The 21,640-nt window shown below is 42.4% G+C and overlaps 1 pseudogene; it reads right to left on the reverse strand.

Annotated features, from left to right (window-relative positions):
* Positions 1 to 449: 449 nt before the first annotated feature.
* Positions 450 to 21,148, reverse strand: LOC132154721 (uncharacterized; annotated as a pseudogene).
* Positions 21,149 to 21,640: the final 492 nt, after the last annotated feature.

The following is a 21,640-nucleotide window of genomic DNA, read 5'->3' on the forward strand; positions in this document are numbered from 1 at the left end:
ATGGAAGGATATTGTCGATAGTAGATAGATGCTAATCTCGAGTTTGGAGTACGCAGAATAAACTTCTGGAAACATCTCAACTTAATGACTTGACTGCCTGTCGGAAAATCTTCAACATGTTGGCCAGTAAAGACTCATTTTAGATTGAATAAATTGGTGTTTTAAAAGACAAGTGCTAAGCTATTTACAAAATAAATACAAAAACTCATTCTGCACTAAAAAAAAAACATGCATTGAATTAAACTAGGGGAAATTATATAATCTAGGGGATAAATGTTAAATCAAACAAACTACCTACTAATTGACTGAGAGAAAACAGAAAATGTTTATATATATATATTATAAACAATTGTATGATTACATGATTTTTTGGACAGGACCATAATTCAAACTTGTGCCACCTGCACATACCCCAGAGATTCATGTGTTGAAACCTATGGTTGGAACACATGAACTCGCTCCAATAACTGCTCTTTTAAAGTTTCCACACTCAAAAAGTGAAACTGAAACAAGTTGTAAACCACACTAGCCAACTGTGAACATCTTAATTATAGACTATAGGTTGTGGGCAACATCTGTGAAAAGTCTTTCTTTTTATATATTCTAAATCACTTCAAGTCTTATCAAATAAAATGCATTATTCCTCAACATTTTAGCTTCTTCCCACTCTCCTTTTTTTCTTTCAAATCTTTGAATTTAGTGCTTTTGTTGTTTCGATATATTAGCTCACTGAAAAGATTCTTTACCATTGACTTGTCTCTTTGACTACTCATTTTATTTATTTTTTAGGGTCTATTTCTCAGAATCTCCTCTCTTACTTTGGTTCATTTGCTACGGCACAGTTTTCCGGTGAAGTTTCTCCTCCAACTGATCAATTTCTTCCTCAAGTAGAGCCAGTTTAACAGGATCTGACTCACATTGGTCTTCATCCTCCTCCTCTTCCTCATATTCTTCCACTTCGATTCCATCCATGGTCTTTTGAAGCTGAGTCTTCACTTTGTTTAGTTCCAGTAGGCCATGTTGAAGCTCTTCGCAGACTTCCCGGATCTTCGAGGCAAATTTGGTCTTGGCACCTTTGTGAAGTTCATTGGAGTCTTTGGCAAGAAAGAAGACATCCAGGGCGAGGAAGAGAGTGGACATGACCCCTGTGGTGATACTGATGGCCTTGGCGGCTTTGGCAGCACCTCCTGCAACACCCAGAACTTTCACAGTGTTGATAAGCCTATCAGTGTTTATCAAAAGGGCTTTACCTGCTCGTCCACCTTCTTTCATTGCATGCTTTATGTTACGGCTAAGACTAGTGTTGACCACACTCTCAGAGTACCCCTTAAAATCCCATTCCTGCAGGGTGTTCATTCCTTCCTACATACACAAAATAAAAATCAGAAGTGAGATGCAGATAGACACACAGACAGATAGACAAACAAATGGAATGCTAAACATACTTGCATGAACTCCAGACAATCTCTGATGTCACTGATCTCATTCTGGTAGCCTTGGATCATCTTCTCCACCTTCTTGCGATCCATTTTGGACTGAACAGCATCCGTGATATTAGCAGTGTCTGAGGTGATGCTTCCAGCTGTTGCCACACTGATACCCACTGCAGTGACGATAGTGGAAGTGCCAAAGGTGAAGGGTGCGAGGATGAGGCCGGTAATGGTGGCTATGCTCCCTGCCACACTAGCCACACCCCCTCCCACAGCTGCGCTCACGGTCTTCTTATGGAAGCTGTCAACAGTGTCCGCCAGAGCAAGCAACTCTAAAATGCGATGTTGCAAAGAAGCTCCATGTTGGTTGAAAAGGCTGACGAAGAGACGGGCTGCCATGAACACACGGTCTGCAGCAGCCTCGACAGCCCTGGCAAAACATTTTAAATCATTGGTCACTGGCGGCAATTAGAAAATGTAAAAAATCCATTTACTCACAGCTTCCCGTCTTCCTCCTGAAAATTTGCAGTTTTGTTCCATTCACTCCAACCTGTCAAAAGTCAGTAAATTATATGAATTTTCGGTAACACTTTAGAATAGGTAACACTTGTTAACTATTAACTATGACATTTCTCTCAATAAATTCTTCATTTGCTGCTTATTAATAGTTAGTAAGGTAGTTGCTAGGTTTAGGTATTGGGTAAGATTAGGGATGTAGAATAAGGTTAAGTAGAATAAGGCATTAATATGTTCTTTATTAGCACTAATACATGGCTAATATTCTAGTAATATTCTGTGACGAGTGGGGCGGGGCCAAGGGACGTGGGAGCGAGGCCGGTGGAGTGATTGGAGATTAGCTACACCTGTTCGACCCACCGGTCTCGAGGCCCACGGAGGAGATGGAAGGATATAAAACTGGAGCGACGACAGTGAAGGACGAGAGAGGACCAGGCCTGGGCTTTTAGTTGTGTTTTGGTTTTTATTTGAGCACACCAGTCGTCCGTGAAGGGCTGGTGCGCTGTTTTGTGTTTATTTTGTATTATTAAAATGTTATTTGATTGTCCGCCGGTTCCCGCCTCCTTCTTGCTGATGACTAGGAAGTCTTTTATCATTACAGTGGTGCCGAAGCCCGGGAGAAGGAGGGACGCGCTGCTGAAGATCCCTCGCCGCTGTGGTGAATCCGCGGTGCCATCGAGCAGGCGAGGAGGATGCCGCCATGGACGCTCCAGGCGGTGGGCTGGATGTGGAGGGACTGCTGCTGTCCGTGAGGGAGCGGAGGAGTCGGCGCCGTTCGCCAGGGGGCCGGAGCCTGCTGCCTCTGTGAAGGAATCCGGAGGAGCAGGAAACGGGGGACTCCTGCCGGCTGCCCAAAACCAGAGGAGTGTCGTGCCGTCCGCCGAGGGCCGTCCAGTGCCACCGCCAGGCACCGCGGAGGAGATAACCCAGCTGGTGGAGGGCCGAGCAGCAGTGCGTCTGGGAACCGGAATTTTTTTTTTTTTCCTCTCTCCCCTCCCTCTTCTCTGTCACTCCTCCTTCCATCTCTGTTTCTCTCGCCTCGTCTTTCCTACCCCCAGGTTCCCGCAGGTCACCGTGAGCGGTCCCCCCAGAGGGAGTAGAGCGCAGTCTCAGGAGTACCCACCTGGCCTGCGAGGGGCGATGGGGGTATGTGACGAGTGGGGCGGGGCCGAGGGACGTGGGAGCGAGGCCGGTGGAGTGACTGGAGATGAGCTACACCTGTTCGACCCACCGGTCTCGAGGCCCACGGAGTAGATGGAAGGATATAAAACTGGAGCGACCACAGTGAAGGACGAGAGAGGACCAGGCCTGGGCTTTTAGTTGTGTTTTGGTTTTTATTTGAGCGCACCAGTTGTCCGTGAGGGACTGGTGCGCTGTTTTGTGTTTATTTTGTATTATTAAAATGTTTTTGATTGTCCGCCGGTTCCCGCCTCCTTCTTGCCGATGACTAGGAAGTCTTTTATCATTACATATTCATGCTAATAAGCAATTAATAGGTGTTACCTAATGTTACCAAATTGGGTATCAGTGATCTAAACTAAATATAGTAACAGGGATGAGGAACAATGATTGACCAATTGTCCATCTGACTAATTTTAGTCGACTAAGATTAAAGAGGTTCATCTACTTTTTTCTCATATATAAGCCTTTCTTTAAGAAAGATTAGCAGGCTAGTCTTCTAGGATACCAGTCATTTTTGAAAAATTATATTTAACTTATGTCCATGTAATCAGGTGATTTGACCCAACTGACCTTGAACAGTTTTCCACCAGTCCATCAGGTCATCATCCTGTGAAAAGAGAGCAAGAAAGAAATAAAAGGTTAAAATAGATTCAATGATTAAAGCAATTTTACATTACTGCATCATAATAAAACAATAATATACCGCATTTGTCTCTAATGAATTTAAATCTGTTGGGTAGGCAGCCATTTCCACTGGCAGGATTTCAAAAGTACAGTCCAATAACATTGAGAGAATAAGAAATTACCCAAACATCATGTGATGGCATAAGGTGATATTGATACACCATAGACTGAGTACAATAAAATGTAAAAGACTGCAGATGTGGCCAGAGCAATAAACTCCAATGTCCATAATCTACACTGATTCACATATTGATACAATAACTCACCTCATTTGTCCCCAGTTGCGGCATTTTCGTTGGATCCTGAATCATATCTTCTTGATCTGAACCCTATATAAAGATTTTAGAGAATGATAATAGATTTTAGTCTGATAATTAAATATCAAGTGATATTTAAAAATAAAAGTGTTAACACTACCTGCGTACTGGATGAAAAAATGGACATTCTAGGTAGAGTTTTCTTCACTCTAAATGACACAACCTGAAAGGATGTTAACACCAAAAGAGTTTATGCAAAATACCTGAACTGAGACTGTAAATAAGTGCAAACAATAAGCCCAATTCCACTATTGTTTGTGACAAGTGGAATTATGGGCTTTTATTTTCTGGCAATATTCGTGCCTACACCTACAGCTTTTTTGACCCTCAGAAGTGAAAACAAATGCTCCTCTGCATAAAAAGTGAGAGAAAGGCTTACCTTGCTATTACTGTTAGAGAGTTTCTCATCATGACATTTTCTGGGCACTGCAATAGATTTCTACCAAAGAGAGGAAACAGTTCAGCATTTATTACTCAACATCATCTACTTTGCAGGCAACTTAAAATCCCTTAAAAGTACCTTTTCAATCCCAGTGTCCAAGAATGTATAATCCCAGTCTGTAAATTCATTATGCTCACTTAGCGGATCCTACATATGAAGTAAACATTTTTTTTTTGATAAAAAATGGTATTAAAGTACATGTTAACTGAGAACACTGTCAACAAACTACTGTAAATACAGCAATAAGAAGAGGAGGCTGCTTCACCGTTTCAGCAGAAAAACGTAATGCTGGTTTTGGGGAACTGCGGAAAGGGCCACTTAGCTTCCCTGAGTTATCCTGTAAAAAAAGGAAAGTAACTGTGAAAAGCAGGTGACTAAGCAATTACAACAATATAAATATATTCTACTGTATATAATATAAATAAAGTGTCATGATAAGCACCTTTAAGTTGTTGTTAGAGATATATAAGAGATTGTCATTACTGGCCAGCAGTTTAATGTGTAATGGTGGGCTGTCCTACAAGAAGAAAGCTTGTAACTACTGTGCAATATCAAAAGGAAGGCAATGATAGCAATGCAAAATATTTTACAAATACTACGGATAAATTGACCAGACAGTCACATGTTAATTTTTTTTTTTGTTGTAGCAATTTACAGTACAGTACCTCTTCATAAGTATCCTCAGATGTTTTGAGAAAATTAAACAGGTAATTTCTCTCCTAAAGAAATTAATCTGAGAGTTAGAATTACATTTTGTGTGACTTTGAATTCATTATGGCCATTGTGATTGATCTTACAGAACCTCAGAGGCATTTTAGCTTACAAGACTGTCACTGCCTGGAAAATCATCACTTTCAATTCTGGTTCTCCTGTAAAGAGACAGAAGACCACCACATTATACAAAGCTTATATCATAATTTGCACAGTATTGCAAAATGCACACTTTAAAACATTAATTTAAGAATTAATAAATGCATGAACAAGACTGCACTTTTGTAACACCTTGGTGTTGTTGTTTTGTGTTTGGTTGTGACTGTGGGCTGAGAGATCTCCATGTTGTAATGATAGCTTTTCCTGTTAAGAAAGAAAGAAGAAGATAACCTCAGACATTACACAGTATTCAGAAGCTAAACCAAAGACAAGCTTTAAAACTGTAGCATTATTCTGTGTAATGTGTAACATAAAAGCATAAATTTTACTGACTGAACAGTTAATTAAATTAAATAAAAATATGTTTTGTGGACACAGGGTGGATTATCTGAGCTGTGGAAGTGTCCTAAGCACTAAATATTTATTTTTTAATCCAAACCTATTGTGTTATTACAAACTTTGTGATGTGATTACAGGTTTTCTGTAGTTACAACAAAGCTTTTGCTGATGTTTAGGTAATTTCACTGAAGAACTCACTTGCCTTGCCTAGTTGTAACAGATAGTACTGTCTCATGGCCTGACACTAATTGTATGGTATAATGTATGGAGCACATTTTTATGTGCAAAACATGTATGTAAGCCACAAAACAGATGAAAATGGATATTAACAACATTCTGATACCTCAGTTCCCATAGTCAGTGTCATTTCAACTTAAATTATGCTATGAATTTATTTTAACTAGCATATGTATATCAACATGTAAAATAGCTTCCATTGTTTGTCATCAAAAAGCATATAGGCTTAAACTGGTTATTTTAATGTCTAAAGCAACAACAGATGTATACCTCTTGCACAGGCTGACTCGTCCACTTTTTAGGAGCTCTTTTAAACAACCAGCTGAAAACAGCAGATTTCCCCTAGTGAAAAAGTGAAAACTATGAATCTAAAAATACAGCATTTATAATAAAGGTCAAGCATATCATTAGATGACAGACCTTCGGGTTATTGCTGCTTGATGGTTGAACATCGACAGCCGACAGCTCACTCTCAGTAACCTTATTCTGGAAAAAGATGTTGACTATTCTCAGAAACATGCCATTGCTATATTTACTGTATACTTTCTACATATAACTTAATCAGATTCTTCCTTGCAGTCTGCATGTATTCCAGAATGTTATTTATTGTAAAGCACAGTCAATCAGGCCCGGCTCCACGGGGGGGCCAGGGGGGGTCTGGCCCACCCAATCAGAGGCTTGGCCCACCCTGGCCCCACACCACATAACAGCCAATCACAAAATTAGTGCGATATTCAATTCAGCTCCAGATACGTTTTTTTCTAATTTCTGCCCAATCCCCTCTTTTTTCCCTCCGAGACAGACAGACTTAGCTCATTCAAGATGGCGGCCACATTCCAAGATGGCGGCTGTTAGTACCTGTCTGTCTCGTATCTGTCGGTTTTTAACAGTGTGAATGACGTGTTGAGTGACTGAATTCACAAGACACCCGTGTTGTGTGGGAAAAATTTTTAGATTTTGATGCTGTTTCTCCTGGATGTGATTTTATTACTTTTACTTGTTCATCTGCTGTTGGAGTCCGAGTCGTTGGAGTTTTCCTGGAACTGCGGGCAAATCCTTGGTCGGCTTGCTATTGGATTACCAAGTCTGTCTTCTTGTGACGGCTTTTCCTGCTGGTTTCCATTGGAGAGGTCGCTCATCGGGGCCGATTTGTTGGCTTCCCTGTGATAGGGTGTCCTGTCTCTGTGCTGTGCTAGTTTGCAAAACCCCGGAGAACTCTTCCTGTTTACACCGTGACGTCATTCACCGCCACGGTTGGATTTGAAAGGAAGAATCTGGCTTGGATTGATTCCGTAAATAGACTCGAGTAACAGTTGGAGTGCTATTAACATGATGCTTTTATCATTAGTCCTAATTTTATCTTTGGCTATTACCAGTGAGGTGATTCATAGAAATTATGAATATGATGAGCTCTCTCCACAGTCCCAAAAATATCTGGGCACTATCTGGGCCTTTGGCTCTATGGACATCAAACTCAGCTGGAATCCACAGACTATTGGTGACTACAGAATTCTATATTTATCTGATTTAGTTAAGTTATTTGGTCTACATGATTGGTTTAAATGTTTTTATTTTTATCTTCCTTTTAGACCAGATTACTGTTTTTATAGAAAAGTAGCACTGCCTAGTTACAATATAAAAAGAAAATGTATAGTTGTTCTCCTTCTTATACTCTCTGGTAGTGTTCATCCAAACCCTGGTCCAGTACCAAATAATTTAAATACTCCGGAAGAATTCAAAACTAGAGCCGGACTAGGTTTTATTCATATTAATGCCCAAAGTCTTCTCCCCAAACTCGATTTTATAAAAACTTGGGCCCACTCAACAGATGCTGACATTATTATAATCTCAGAAACATGGCTTAGTAAATCTATTTTAGATAGGGATATAGCAATCAAGGGCTACAACGTCTACCGTTGTGACCGCCCTAGGAAGGGTGGTGGCATTGCCATTTATATAAAAAATCTTTTTCCTTGTAACATTGTGTATTCAGTATCCATTAGAAAGCAGCTAGAGCTTTTAGCCCTAAAGATGGAGTTTACATTGGGGCAAACATTGACGGTCATAGGTTGCTATAGACCACCCTCAGCAAGTACTGAGGCTCTATGCTCTTTATATCATCATCTATCGAGCTTTGAATTTGGAGAGGTCCTTTTAGCTGGGGATCTTAACTTGGATTGGTTGACCTCTATTTCAGATAGTTTTAAATCTGTCTGTGACTCTTTTAATCTTACACAGTTAATTGATAGTCCAACTCGTCCAAACCTCAAGTGCCCTGAAAAGTCCTCTTTACTTGACTTGTTTTTAATTAATGCTCCACACAAATTCTCAGATATAGGTGTGTTTGCAAATGACCTGAGTGATCATTGTACAATTGCGGCAGTTAGGAATGCTAAAATCATGAAACAGAGACCACGGATTATTTTTAAAAGGGATATGAAGCATTTTTGTGAACAAGCCTTTCTACATGATCTGTTTCATTTTGATTGGAACAAAATCTACCTTATAGATAAAGTAGAATTGGCCTGGAACTATTTTTATGATGGTTTTCTTAGGATCATAGATAAGCATGCCCCTGTACGTAAATTCAGAGTTAAAGGCCGAAATAATCCCTGGTTTTCTCCTGAGATTTCATGCCTTCTCAAGGATAGGAATGCTGCCTGGTCAAGGGCCAGGAAATCAAAGAGCGAAACGGACTGGGTTTATTTTCAGCAATTGAGAAATAGACTTACATTTCTTATTAAAAAGTCAAAATCAGAGTATTTTGTTAATGAAACTACAAAAAACTTAAATAATCCAAGCAAGTTCTGGAAAATTATTAAAGCCTATTTTGGAAATATTAGCTGTAGTGAACTACCCCCTCATGTTATGGCTGATTCAGGCAAGGTGACTGATAAACAAACAATGTTAGCTTGCTTTAATGAGCACTTTATTTCTTCAGGATCCCTATTTGAATCCTTATGTCCTGATTCTTCTGGTTCCTTTGTACAGGAGAACCCCTCTGACCCATGTTTACCTTTAGAAAAACAATTTTATATTTCTCCTTTATCAATTACCAAAGTCCATAAAGCCCTTCAGGAATTAGACACAAAAAAGTCTGCTGGTCCTGATAATTTAGATCCCTTCTTCCTTAAGATAGCAGCTGACTTCATTGCGGAGCCTTTATGTTATATTTTTAACTTAACAATTGTCGAAAATGACATCCCTAAAGTATGGAAGTCAGCCCATGTTACACCATTACTAAAAGGGGGCGATCCATCTATTTTGAATAACTATAGGCCTATTTCTAAGCTGTGTATTTTAGCTAAACTCCTTGAGCGCCGGGTTGGTGAGCAACTAAAGGAATTTTTAAATATAAATGATATCCTTTCACCTTTTCAATCAGGGTTTAGGAAACAACATAGCGCCATATCTGCAGCATTGAAGGTGATAAATGATATTGCTGGGGCATTGGATAATAGGAAAATATATGCTGCGTTGTTTATAGATATTTCAAAGGCTTTTGATACAGTTGATCACGGCATTCTTGTGAACAGTCTAGTGAGCATTGGTTTGTCTAAGCATTCGGTAGATTGGTTTGCAAATTATTTGTCAGGTAGAACCCAAAGTGTTCGAATGGCTGGTTCTGTGTCTTCATTTTTGCCTATTTCCAAGGGGGTTCCTCAAGGCTCAGTATTAGGGCCCATATTATTTTCAATTTATATAAACAAAATTTGTGAAAATCTATTGAATGCTATGTATCACTTTTATGCTGATGACACTGTTATTTACTGTACTGCATCATCTACTGCACAAGCCCTTGAGCTTTTGCAGTCTGGATTTAATACTGTTCAGAACCGTTTAAAACAGCTTAAGCTGGTCTTAAATGTACAAAAGTCAAAAATAATGGTATTCACAAACTCAAGACAACTTCCAGTTTCTTCTTCAAGCATCTCAACTTTTGAAGGAAATGAAATTGAATTAGTTAACAGTTATAAATATTTGGGTATAATCATTGATTTTAAATTATGTTTCAAAACCCATGTTAGCAATCTGGTTTCTAAGCTTAAGATAAAGCTTGGCTATCTCTACAGATCAAAATCATGCTTATCCATTCGCGCTAGAGAATACCTGGTGATGGCCACTTTTCTTCCCATATTAGATTATGGTGATCTGATATATATGAATGCTTTTGCCCAATGTTTGAAGAAACGTACTCGGTTACTAACGTAACCTCGGTTCCCTGAGATGAGGGAACGAGTACTGCGTAAGCTAGCTTACGCTATGGGAAAAGGTCCCCTTTTCTCGAGAATATGAAGCCAAAAATTATCCTTAATTTTTAAATAATGTAAAACGCAGTGCTGCAGCACAGCAGACCTAAGCGAAGCGGCTCGCGCGCTTATTGGCTGTGCTGTGGCAACTGCAGCAACCTATGGTGAGGCGGCGGAGAGGAACGAACTAATGGGGGCGCTTCGCGCCCATTGGACGTCAGAGCGCGCCAAAATAGGCGTGGCTGGAACTATATAAGCCACCGCTTCGCCATAGGGATCAGGTTTTAAATCGACTGAAGCGATCACCCGGTCCGAGCACATAGCACGGCAGGTTACGCAGTACTCGTTCCCACATCTCAGGGAACCGAGGTTACGTTAGTAACCGAGTACGTTCCCTTTCGAGAGTACTCTCGTACTGCGTAAGCTAGCTTACGCTATGGGAACACAATGTAAAACGCCGTGCGTGCTCGGGAACTTCGACCTGTCACAGCCCGAGGCGAGAGCCCGGGGCTTTATAGCAGGAGAAATCCCAGTCCCAACAGCCAACCTTAGTGAGCTTTATATAGGAAACGAAAAAAGGGGGACGTGATAAGGCTTAGCACGTCTATATAGAAAGTACCCTGGCCTGCAGGGCAGGGACTTGCAGATTATAGAATCTAATAAATGTGGACGGAGAGGCCCAGCCTGCCGCCGCACAGATATCATCCAGTGGTATCCCGCAGGACCATGCCCATGACGAGGCCATACCTCGGTGGAATGGGCTCTGATGCCGAACGGGCAGTGAAGGCCTTTAGATTTGTAAGCCAGCGAGATAGTGTCTACTATCCATCGCGATAGGCTCTGCTTCGTGGTGGCGAGACCTCGGGTGCGCCCACCAAAGCATATGAAGAGCTGGGCCGACCTCCTGAATGAGGCGGAGCGCGCAATATAGGTTTTGAGAGCCCTGACGGGGCAGATGAAGCTCGTGTTGCTTTCGTCGCTTTGCGAGGAGAGGGCTGACAGCGAGATGACCTGTGCTCTGAACGGTGTTGAGAGCACCTTGGGGACATAGCCGTGTCTTGGTCTGAGAATGACTCTGGAGTCATTAGACCCAAACTCGAGACAGTCAGCGCTTACAGATAGCGCATGTAAATCCCCCACTCGCTTGACTGAGGCCAGAGCCAGTAGAAAAGCGGTTTTGAATGAAAGAAGCTTCATATCGACAGACTGAAGCGGTTCAAAAGGGGGGCCCTTTAAGGCCTCTAGGACCGTAGACAGGTCCCAGGAAGGGATTGAAGGGGGTCGGGGAGGGTTCATCCGACGAGCTCCCTTAAGGAAACGAATGACCAGTTCGTTTTTTCCCAGTGATAGGCCGGCCACCGGAGCATGAGAAGCTGCAATGGCTGCCACATACACTTTGAGCGTAGACGGGGATCTGCCCGCATCTAAACGCTCCTGTAGGAAGGAGAGTATCTCCGTCACGTCACATAAGTGAGGGTCTAGGTTCCGTGTCCCGCACCAGGTGGAGAACACTGACCATTTCTGCGCGTAAAGGCGCCTGGTTGAGGGCGCTCTGGCTTCCGTAATGGTCTTTAACACTCCCTCAGGGAGGTTCCCGGGTACCCGTTGAGGGGCCATACATGAAGGGCCCAAAGTTCGGGGTGGGGATGCCAGAGCGCGCCCTTCAGCTGCGTGAGGAGATCTTTCCGCAGCGGTATTGGCCATGGGGCTGTACTGGACAGCTGCATCAGCTCGGAGAACCAAGGTTGGGTCGTCCAGAGTGGGGCTACTAGCAGCATAGCACATCTGCTCTTCCTGACCCGATCGATGACCTGCGGTAGCATCGCGACCGGTGGGAAGGCATAAAGCAGGCGTCTGGGCCAATCGAGGGCCAGCGCGTCCCTGCTCTTTGAAAAATATATTGGGCAATGAGCGTTGTCTTCTGAGGCGAAGAGGTCGACCTCTGCCCTGCCGAAGATGCTCCACATCAACTGAACCGTTTGTGGGTGAAAAGACCACTCCCCAGGGGGAACATTCGCCCTGGAAACCATGTCCGGGCCCCGGTTCAGGATGCCAGGTACATGCGCTGCCTTTAGCGAGCGCAGATTGTAATGTGCCCATGTCAGAAGACGTTCGGTCAGGGTGTGCAAGGTTTTTGACCTGACACCACCCTGGCGATTTATGTAGGCCACCACTGACATGCTGTCTGATCTGACCAGAACGTGGTGGCCCTTTAAAAATGGGAGGAAAGCTTTCAGGGATAGTTCGACCGCTATCATCTCCAGACAGTTTATGTGTAACAGTCGCTCCGGGCTTGACCAGAGGCCGGAGGCAGACCTGCCCTCGTACAGGGCGCCCCAACCGAGGTTGGATGCATCTGTCGAGACTACTTTCCATTTCGAGACAGCGCCCGTGCTTACGCCTAACTGATACCAGTTGGCTATTTTCCAAGGGGCCAGAGCTGTGATGCAGCCGTGGGTCACCTTGATGCGCGCGCGGCCGGAAATCCAGGCACGCGCTGGAACACGGTCTCTCAGCCAGCGTTGTAGTGGGCGCATGCGCAGCAGGCCCAGTTTGAGAACCGCAGAGGCTGATGCCATCAGACCTAGCATTTCTTGAAATCGTTTGAGCGGGTAAAGAGACCCGGCTTTGAACGACACGGCTAGATGCTGAATAGTGAGAGCGCGCTGTGACGTCAGACGCGCTGTACACGTCACAGAGTCTATGTCTATCCCCAAAAAGGAAATCCTCTGGCTGGGAGACAGAGCGCTCTTGACAGTGTTGATCGTGAGACCCAGGCATTCTAAATGGCTGAGGATCCAGGATCTGTGTGTCGTCAGTAGTTCCTCGGAATGGGCTAAAACTAGCCAGTCGTCGAGGTAGCTCAATACTCGCACTCCCCGCATTCTCAGGGGTGCGAGAGCGGCATCCATGCACCGTGTAAACGTACGGGGCGCTACGGAGAGGCCGAATGGAAGAACCATGTACTGATAAGTCTGCCCCTCGAAGGCGAATCTCAAGAATGGCCTGTGATGAGGTGCTATTTGAATGTGAAAGTAAGCGTCTTTCAGATCCACTGAGAAAAACCAATCCCTCGGGCGAATTTGCGCGAGTATTTGTTTGGTAGTTAACATTTTGAACGATCGCGCCATAAGCGCTTTGTTCAAACGTCTGAGATCTAGGATGGGTCTGAGACCGCCATCCTTTTTTGGTACGAGGAAGTAGCGGCTGTAAAAGCCTGACTCGCGCTGCGCAGGGGGGACAGTTTCTATCGCCCCTTTTGCAAGAAGGTTTATCAGTTCGGCGCGAAGGACGTGTGTCATTTCGCTTTTCACTTTCGTTTCGACCACGGCGCGAAAGCGCGGCGGTCTGCGAGCGAACTGGAGCGAGTAACCTCGTTTTATTATATTCAAAACCCAATTTGATATGCCGGGGATGGCCTGCCATGCAGCGGCTCGTGCGGCTATGGGTTGAATGTGCTTCGGGCACTGGCCGCCTGTTATGAGGGGACCAGTAGCTCGAGTATGCTGAGGGGGCGGCGCATTTCTACGGCGTCCCGCAGCAGAGCTAGAGCGTTTCGGCAGGAAGTGTCTCATTGCTTGTGACGTCTTCTGAGCCTCAGTGAAGCGTTCAGCGAAACCCTTAACCGACTGGCCAAAGAGGCCGGAAGGCGAGATAGGAGAGTCAAGAAAGGCGGATTTGTCGGCGTCTTTCATCTCCGTGAGCGTGAGCCAGAGGTGTCGCTCTAAAACAGCGAGGCTTGCCATGCTTCGGCCGATCATGCTTCGGAGCGCTGCGGAGATCTTTAAAGTCATAGGTATCTGGGGCAGACTCGTCCAGGTTATGGAGAAGTCTGGCCTGAAAAACCTGCAGCACAGCCATGGTGTGTAGAGCCGAAGCAGCTTGACCAGCGGAGGTGTATGCTCGGCCAGCGAGAGCTGAGGTGGTGCGGCACGGTTTGGATGGATGCACAGGCTTCGACCGCCATCCTACGGCTGAGGGCGGGCAGAGGTGTGCAGCAATTGCCTCCTCGAGAGGGGGGAGGCTCTCGTAACCATGGTCTCGGGCGCCGTCGACAGAGGAGAGCGCTGACGAGACAGAAGTTTTCAAGCGTGCGGAGAATGGGGCTTTCCACGACTTCGTGAGTTCATCGTGAACTTCCGGGAAGAAGGGGGCGTTTCTTTGCGGAGGGGCTCAAGGGCGCCCCTGCAAGAACCATTCGTCCAGCCTGCTTTTAGCGGGCTCGTCTGGAGGAGACCAGTCGAGCTGAAGGTCGCTGACAGCCCTTGTAAGCACGCGAGTAAGCTCCGCGTCGATATCAGCGCGTTGTCCGGTGCAGCTGGGGGCTGTAGAGGGGGGGGGTCCGCAATGGAGCCCGACCATTCCTCACTACTGGACGCGGCGAGAGAAAGGCTGTCGTGTCTGTCCTCTTCCGCCTCAGGCGCTCTGAAGGAGAAGGGGGCGCTGGTGAGCAGAGACTGGCGCTGCTCGTCCACGAAGAGGACAGGCGAAGGAGAGAGAGCAGGCGAGGCACGCGGGGAGTGTTCCGGCGTGAGCTCGCGTGCAGCAGTGTGCTCAGGCATTCTCTGATCGCGGCGTTTCTTACGCGGCACTTGAGAGAGAAGAGGCGGAGCGGGTGGAGCATCGTGGCTGGTTTGAGCTAATCGAGCCCGCAGGGTCGATATAGCCATGTTGTCGCACTCAGGGCAGCCGCCCTTGGAGAGTGCGTTCTCAGCATGCTCGCGGCCCAGGCAGGAGACACAGAGGATGTGGCGGTCCTCGCTGGGCAGAGGGCCTCGGCAGGAAGCGCAGGCCCGAGGCATTTGAAACAACGCCTCGAATTTTGGAGAAAAAAGTTTGATGCAGCGGCAAACACACTAGCTTTATAAAGGATATAGTCACGCCGGATGGCGCAGCAGGAAGCGAGTGCTGAAGGCGGCGTCGAGATGAAGCACGAGCCGACGTCCTCAGATCTGCGTTGCAGTGCTATCCCGCTGAGAGGCTTTTCGACGGCGTGTAGAGGCTTCTCCGGAGAAGACAGCGAAGTGCAGGTGAGATCGCTGAAGGAGATGAAATCTGATCCCTATGGCAAAGCGGTGGCTTATATAGTTCCAGCCACGCCTATTTTGGCGCACTCTGACGTCCAATGGGCGCGAAGCGCCCCCATTGGTTCGTTCCTCTCCGCCGCCTCACCATAGGTTGCTGCAGTTGCCACAGCACAGCCAATAAGCGCGCGAGCCGCTTCGCTTAGGTCTGCTGTGCTGCAGCACTGCGTTTTACATTATTTAAAAATTAAGGATAATTTTTGGCTTCATATTCTCGAGAAAAGGGGACCTTTTCCCATAGCGTAAGCTAGCTTACGCAGTACGAGAGTACTCTCGAAAGGGAACTGGATGTTGTGTATCATTGTGCATTACGTTTTTTTACTGGTTGTGGTTATAGGACACATCATTGTATCCTTTATTATAAAGCAAAATGGCCCTCTCTTTATGCAAGAAGGTACACTCACTGGCTATGTTTCATTTACAAGGCACTTCTTGGACTAGCTCCTACTTATTTGAGTGTCCTTTTAACAAGTAATCATGGCCATTATGGATTACGTTCAAATGATGTACTACACTTGTTGGTACCCCGTGTCAAAACAGAAATAGGGAAAAAAGCCTTTATGTTTGCAGCACCTTCTGCCTGGAACCTTCTTCAGAAATCATTGAAAATGACTACCTGTATTTCTTATAGACAGTTTGTTTCAACTCTGAAGAATGTGGAGCAGGTGAACACTGGTCAGTGTAATTGTTCATAAAGTTATATTAAGCCTTATTCAGCACTGGGTCTTGTGATATATATATATATATATATATATATATATATATATATATATATATGTATGTGTATTTGATGTGGGTTTTTTATATGTTGGAAACTGTTCCTTATGTTTGTTTTTTGTTTTTTTGTTTGTTTTTTACGCTGCATCTTGGCCAGGTCTCTCTTGTAAAAGAGATTTTAATCTCAATGAGTTTTACCTGGTTAAATAAAGGATAAATAAAAAAAATTAAAAAATTCACTTCGCAACCTTTGAGGTAAACGGACGTGCTGAATAATAAAGCAATAAACGACAGTAACAGCCCATAATTCATTTTATTAGAACTGTTAGTGGTCTCAATTAGCACATTATAGTAGCCCGATAAGTGGCTTGAATATTCTGTAGATCGCGAAGCATTCTTTTGTTTTCCGTGCCGAGTGTTCGGTGCAGGGGCGTAGATTACGCGGGGGATGCGGGGGACGTGTCCCCCGACTTTTAATATCATGGAAATTCGTCCCCCGCACTTTTTCAGTCAAATGTGTTCGCATAGATGTTTTCAAAAGCTGGTGTAAATAAATATAGATTTAAACTCAAAGAGACAGGATAGTCTGCGCATGACCCGATATTTTATTCGGAGCAGAAGCGCTAAACACTCCTACATTGTGTGTTTCATTCATCCTCGAAGCCGGAGCGCGCTCCCGCGCAGAAAAGTCATATCGGGAAACTCCTAATAAGGGCAACAGCGTCCAGCTATCGCTATATGAAAACAGTTGTTTTGACAGAAGAACTGAAACTTTTGGAAACACGAATAAATTAATATACGATGGGGACAATATATGGTTTTTCAAGTAATCTCCAGCAGGTGATATATACAGTATATCAACAAAACAGTGCTAACTGACATAGATTTATTACAGTATAGAGACTATTTTGCCTTATTATGTGATAAATAAGTGTTTGTAGTATATTTAAAAAAAAAAATCGTTATTATTTGTTATTGTCAAGCAGTTATAGATTTCTAAGCAAATTAAAAGCTAGAAATTAGAGAATAATTAAAGTTGCCTATAGTATCCACTACCAGTCAAGTCTCTTCTGTTCACCAAGCCTGCATTTATTTGATCCAAAGTACAGCAAAACAGTAAACTGAAATATTTTTACTAGACTATTTAAAATAACTGTTTTCTATTTGAATATATTTCAAAATGTTATTTATTGAGATGTTAAAGCTTGTGAAATAAAAGTATTCATATCTATAATTTCTTTTCCAAAAAAATCTATATTTTTGAATGATATACTGTATAATGTTGCAAAGGCTTTTTTTCACATAAATGCTGATCTTTGGATCCTTCTATTCATCAAAGAATGCTGAAAAAAAATTTACTCATGTTTTAAATATTGATAATCAGCAAATCAGCCTATTAGAATGATTTGATTTCTTAAGGATGTGACACTAGACTGGAGTAATGATGCTGAACATTCACCTTTGATCACAGGAATAAATTACATTTAAAAATATTTTCAAATAGAAAATAGTTATTTTAAATAGTAAAAACTTTTAAAACTTGTACTGTACTTTGGATCAAATAAATGCAGGCTTGGTGAACAGAAGAGACTTCTTTAAAAACATTAAAAATCTTACTGTTCAAAAACTGTTGACTGGTAGGCTATAGATTACAGAAATGTTCTATTGTAATGTTTTATATTATATTGTAATGTGTATATATATATAATTTCTGTCCCCCTCACTTCTGAAAAGATGGCTACGCCCCAGGTTCAGTTGTTGCTTTCTCTGAAAATGACACGTTCGTTTCGACAGGTATTCGAAACTGGAAAGCAGCATTAGAACGGATCGGTGTCAGGGGAGACCGTAGCATGTTTGCTCAGTCCCCAACAGATAGAAAAGAATCGCTATTACATAAAAAGCATGGCAGGTGTTGTGAAGTTTTTAGCAGTCAATGAGCTTCCACTACGTGGGGATTGTGAAACATGTTATAGTGAAGAAGATTGCATAGCTGCGGGGCTTTTTGCCAAGTTGTTTAAATACAAGTTGGAAAAAGACCTGGCTGACATTACATCAGGTATCCCACAAAATGCAAAGTACACTTCCAAAACCATCCAGAACGAAGTGATTAAAATTTTGGCATCCATGGTTCTGAACTACTAAATAGTTCCAAAATATGAACAAAACATTAAAAATGAAGAAAACAAACACAACAATAACAAACAACCCTAACAATTGCCTTAAATATATGAAATTAAAACTATATCAATAGACATGTGAGATTAAAGCATTAAAGAATACGACCGGCCCACCTGGAATATCATTTGGCCCACCTTTCATCTCATATCTGGAGCCGGGCCTGCAGTCAATGCAGATTCAGAACAGTATTCTGAGAAATCAAACTCTCAAGTGCATTTAGAGATAACATATTGACTGACCTTAATTTTGCTGTTCTTAACAGACCGTCATTATTGCCCATGAGATCACAATTCTCATCCTGAAAAAATAGCCAAACCCTTGCAATTGAAAGCCCAGATATTACGAGAGAGTCCGCTTAATTACCTTAGTGGGAAAGCTTCCTGTTCCTAAACCCTTAAACATGTACTGTCTTGGCTCAAATGAGTGCACATCTACGTCTGAACACCTGTACATTGAATCTGCTTTTTCCTGTAGCACAAGCGAAGGAACAAAAAACACAGCAAAACACAAATTGGGTGGTTATTCATATATTTGGTTGCTAAAAAGTATTTGTGTATTTAAGTATGTTACACAATGACATATAATATTGCTCACTTGAATGAGCTGTTGTTTTCCTCTGACTTATTGTCACTCTGTCAACTTTCACACCTATGGAAGAATATTCACTATTATATCACTCCAACTTGCAAATCAGTTAATGTACTTGCACCCCGAGACGACCATAGCACAGTCCTGAATGTCTGCGAACAATTGAACATCACAACTTGACACTGTCATTCAAGTTGACTGATTCTCAGCAAAGACCTCAAGGAACAGACAAGTCCTCTGCACAGACCCATATGACCAGCAATGAACGTGCCAGGCCAGGAGCTGCTAGGACCACAATGCAGTTTTATCATGCTTACAGTCACTTTTAAGCCAGTTGTCCACTACTGGATAAATGGCAGCCCTGCTGGACAGACTACACTTCTCTTCCCACCATATGCCCGTGTGATATATCCTGATGTTAAAGCAGAAGGACCTGGATGAAATATCCTTAATGACTAGCCTGAAATCATAAACACACCATCTTTGTTAATTTAGCCAGAGAGAACTGAGCTAACTGGACCTGGTTTCTCCCAAAGTTTTTTGTTTGTTTGTTTCAGTCACCTGGTGGATTCTGGGTTCCACTGTCCCCTCTGGCTTGCTTAGTTGAAGTCTAAAAGACTCAATATTCAATAATATTATTGATTTGTCTGATCTGACACAATTGCATGATGACAAAACTTGAACTGAATTGAGCTGGATTATGACATTACTATTTTCTCCAGAGCTGCTTTATTGCCCAATCGACTTTGTTTTTTAAAATGTATGCAACATTTCCACTGGTATTAAACTTCAAATCAAGCTGACACAAAAGTGATTCATTAAACTTTTGTCTGCTGTAGAATTCCTTAAATTTGAATTGAACTCATTAATTCCAAAAAAATATTGAATATAATCAATACTATTGACTTTTTTAGAGTTTAAGTTTTTCAATAAATTAAACAATGTTTTTGGTAGTACAATTCAAGGTTGCATTTTCTTTTCTTTTATAATCTATTCAATAAATTTAGTCTGCAATTACCTACTTTCTAAAAAGTGTTTCATTGTTTCTTGTTACTGTTACAAGTTTCGAATGATTTTATGGTTTATTAATAGGCCTATTAATAAAGGGAGACTAAGGCCTACAGAATATGAAGCTTTTATAGAGCAATCTAGTCTATATAATGTTGGTCAGCTCTTATTTAGATATAGAATATTTAGATATTTCTATAGCTAGTTTTGGCCAGATTACCCATTTTGAATAAGGTGTAGACCCACGGATGATCTACTACTTGAATGGGTCCAGAGCAGATACAGATAAGGTCTGAGTCTGGACTGGTCCCATTCCAGATCTGTTTTAAGTGCCAGTGGCCTCTGACACGGACCCGTTTTGTGGATCAATTCTGGATCTTGTGGTGGCCTATACCCCAAGATAGGATAGGAGTCAGTTTGCTACCTGGTATCCTCACCTCATCATTTAACCACTTATTATCATCTCATTTAGGGGAGGTCTGAGATTCCTGCTTCAGTGCTCTTTTTGGAATCATGTTCCAAAAGGAACACTGCACTTTTTCATTATTTAACCTAAGGAAAAACCAATGTAAGCTATGTATAATAACAGAATGATGGAAAATATTTAAATCAAACATTGTTGGCAACACAGTACGGGCAGGAGTAGACTCTAAAACAATCCCAAAGAGCGCCAGGCACTGACATCATCACCATTCATGACAAACATCTGCAAACACTGGCGTAATCTCACGCGTCAACGCCTCGCGCTCCCGACGCTTCTATTCGTTAAGCTGCACTTTGGTTTGCTAACTTTTTATCCTTCCATTTTCAATACTGAATTTTTTTTTTAACTGATCGCTCATTCTGTTGTTCCTGTGGTTTTTTCTAGTCTCTGAGGAAGCGTCTTATCTAGAATATGCGGTCGAGCCAAACACAAGACTCTTATAAACCGAAACTTGACTGAATAGTTTGTTTAATAAACATGCAGAATTGACAATCGTGACGATATTTCTCCGTACGGTTTTGCCTACCTTATGTTCCCAGAGTAACTGACTGTCAAAACTTTGTCAAGCTCCTCCACCCGGTAAACCTGTGCTGAGTGAAGACAGAACCACGCGACTGTTCAGCAGCGTGTCTGTATGACGATAGTGAGTCACTTCCACTAGACAAATGACAATACAAGGCTGTTTCTTCAGTAAGGCATTGAGTTTTAATATAACAAATGTTATATTTTTTTGTTACATAAAGGTAACTTTAAAACTGCCTTGAAAACCTTTTTAGAAAACCCTCATAATTCATTTTAAATACAAAATGAAATAAGCACAATCCGTTAGGGGAGAGCATTTTTCAGAAAAATATCATTTTAAAAGATAATGTTGTAGACAGAGATATATTTCTGCTGTGGTCAGTACCTCATAAGTGTGGTCTAACAATACCAGGTGGTATTTTGTAGAAATGTAGAAAGACTTCAGTATAATTTCAATTTGAACATAAGTTGCACATTGTTACTTTCGACCCCATCGGTTGGGATGAAAGTAACACACAGGTGGGTTAAAAGTAACACAACAATATAGCTAGATTTTTTTTCTGTTACTCTTATTTTTATTAGGTATACCTGACTATGACCTTGTTAATATGTAACTGCAAACATATTCTGTCTTTTATATTTGCAAAAAAAATATTAAATTACATAATTATATTTATAATTTTATTTTAATAAGTTTCATCAAATGTCTCAAAACCCGACTGTACAAACTTAATTTTTTTATTTCAGTGTATTTTTATAAAACATTTTTTCAACAGAATGAACAATATAATA

This window comes from Carassius carassius, chromosome 12 (assembly GCF_963082965.1).
Source record: "Carassius carassius chromosome 12, fCarCar2.1, whole genome shotgun sequence".
NCBI lineage: Eukaryota > Metazoa > Chordata > Actinopteri > Cypriniformes > Cyprinidae > Carassius > Carassius carassius.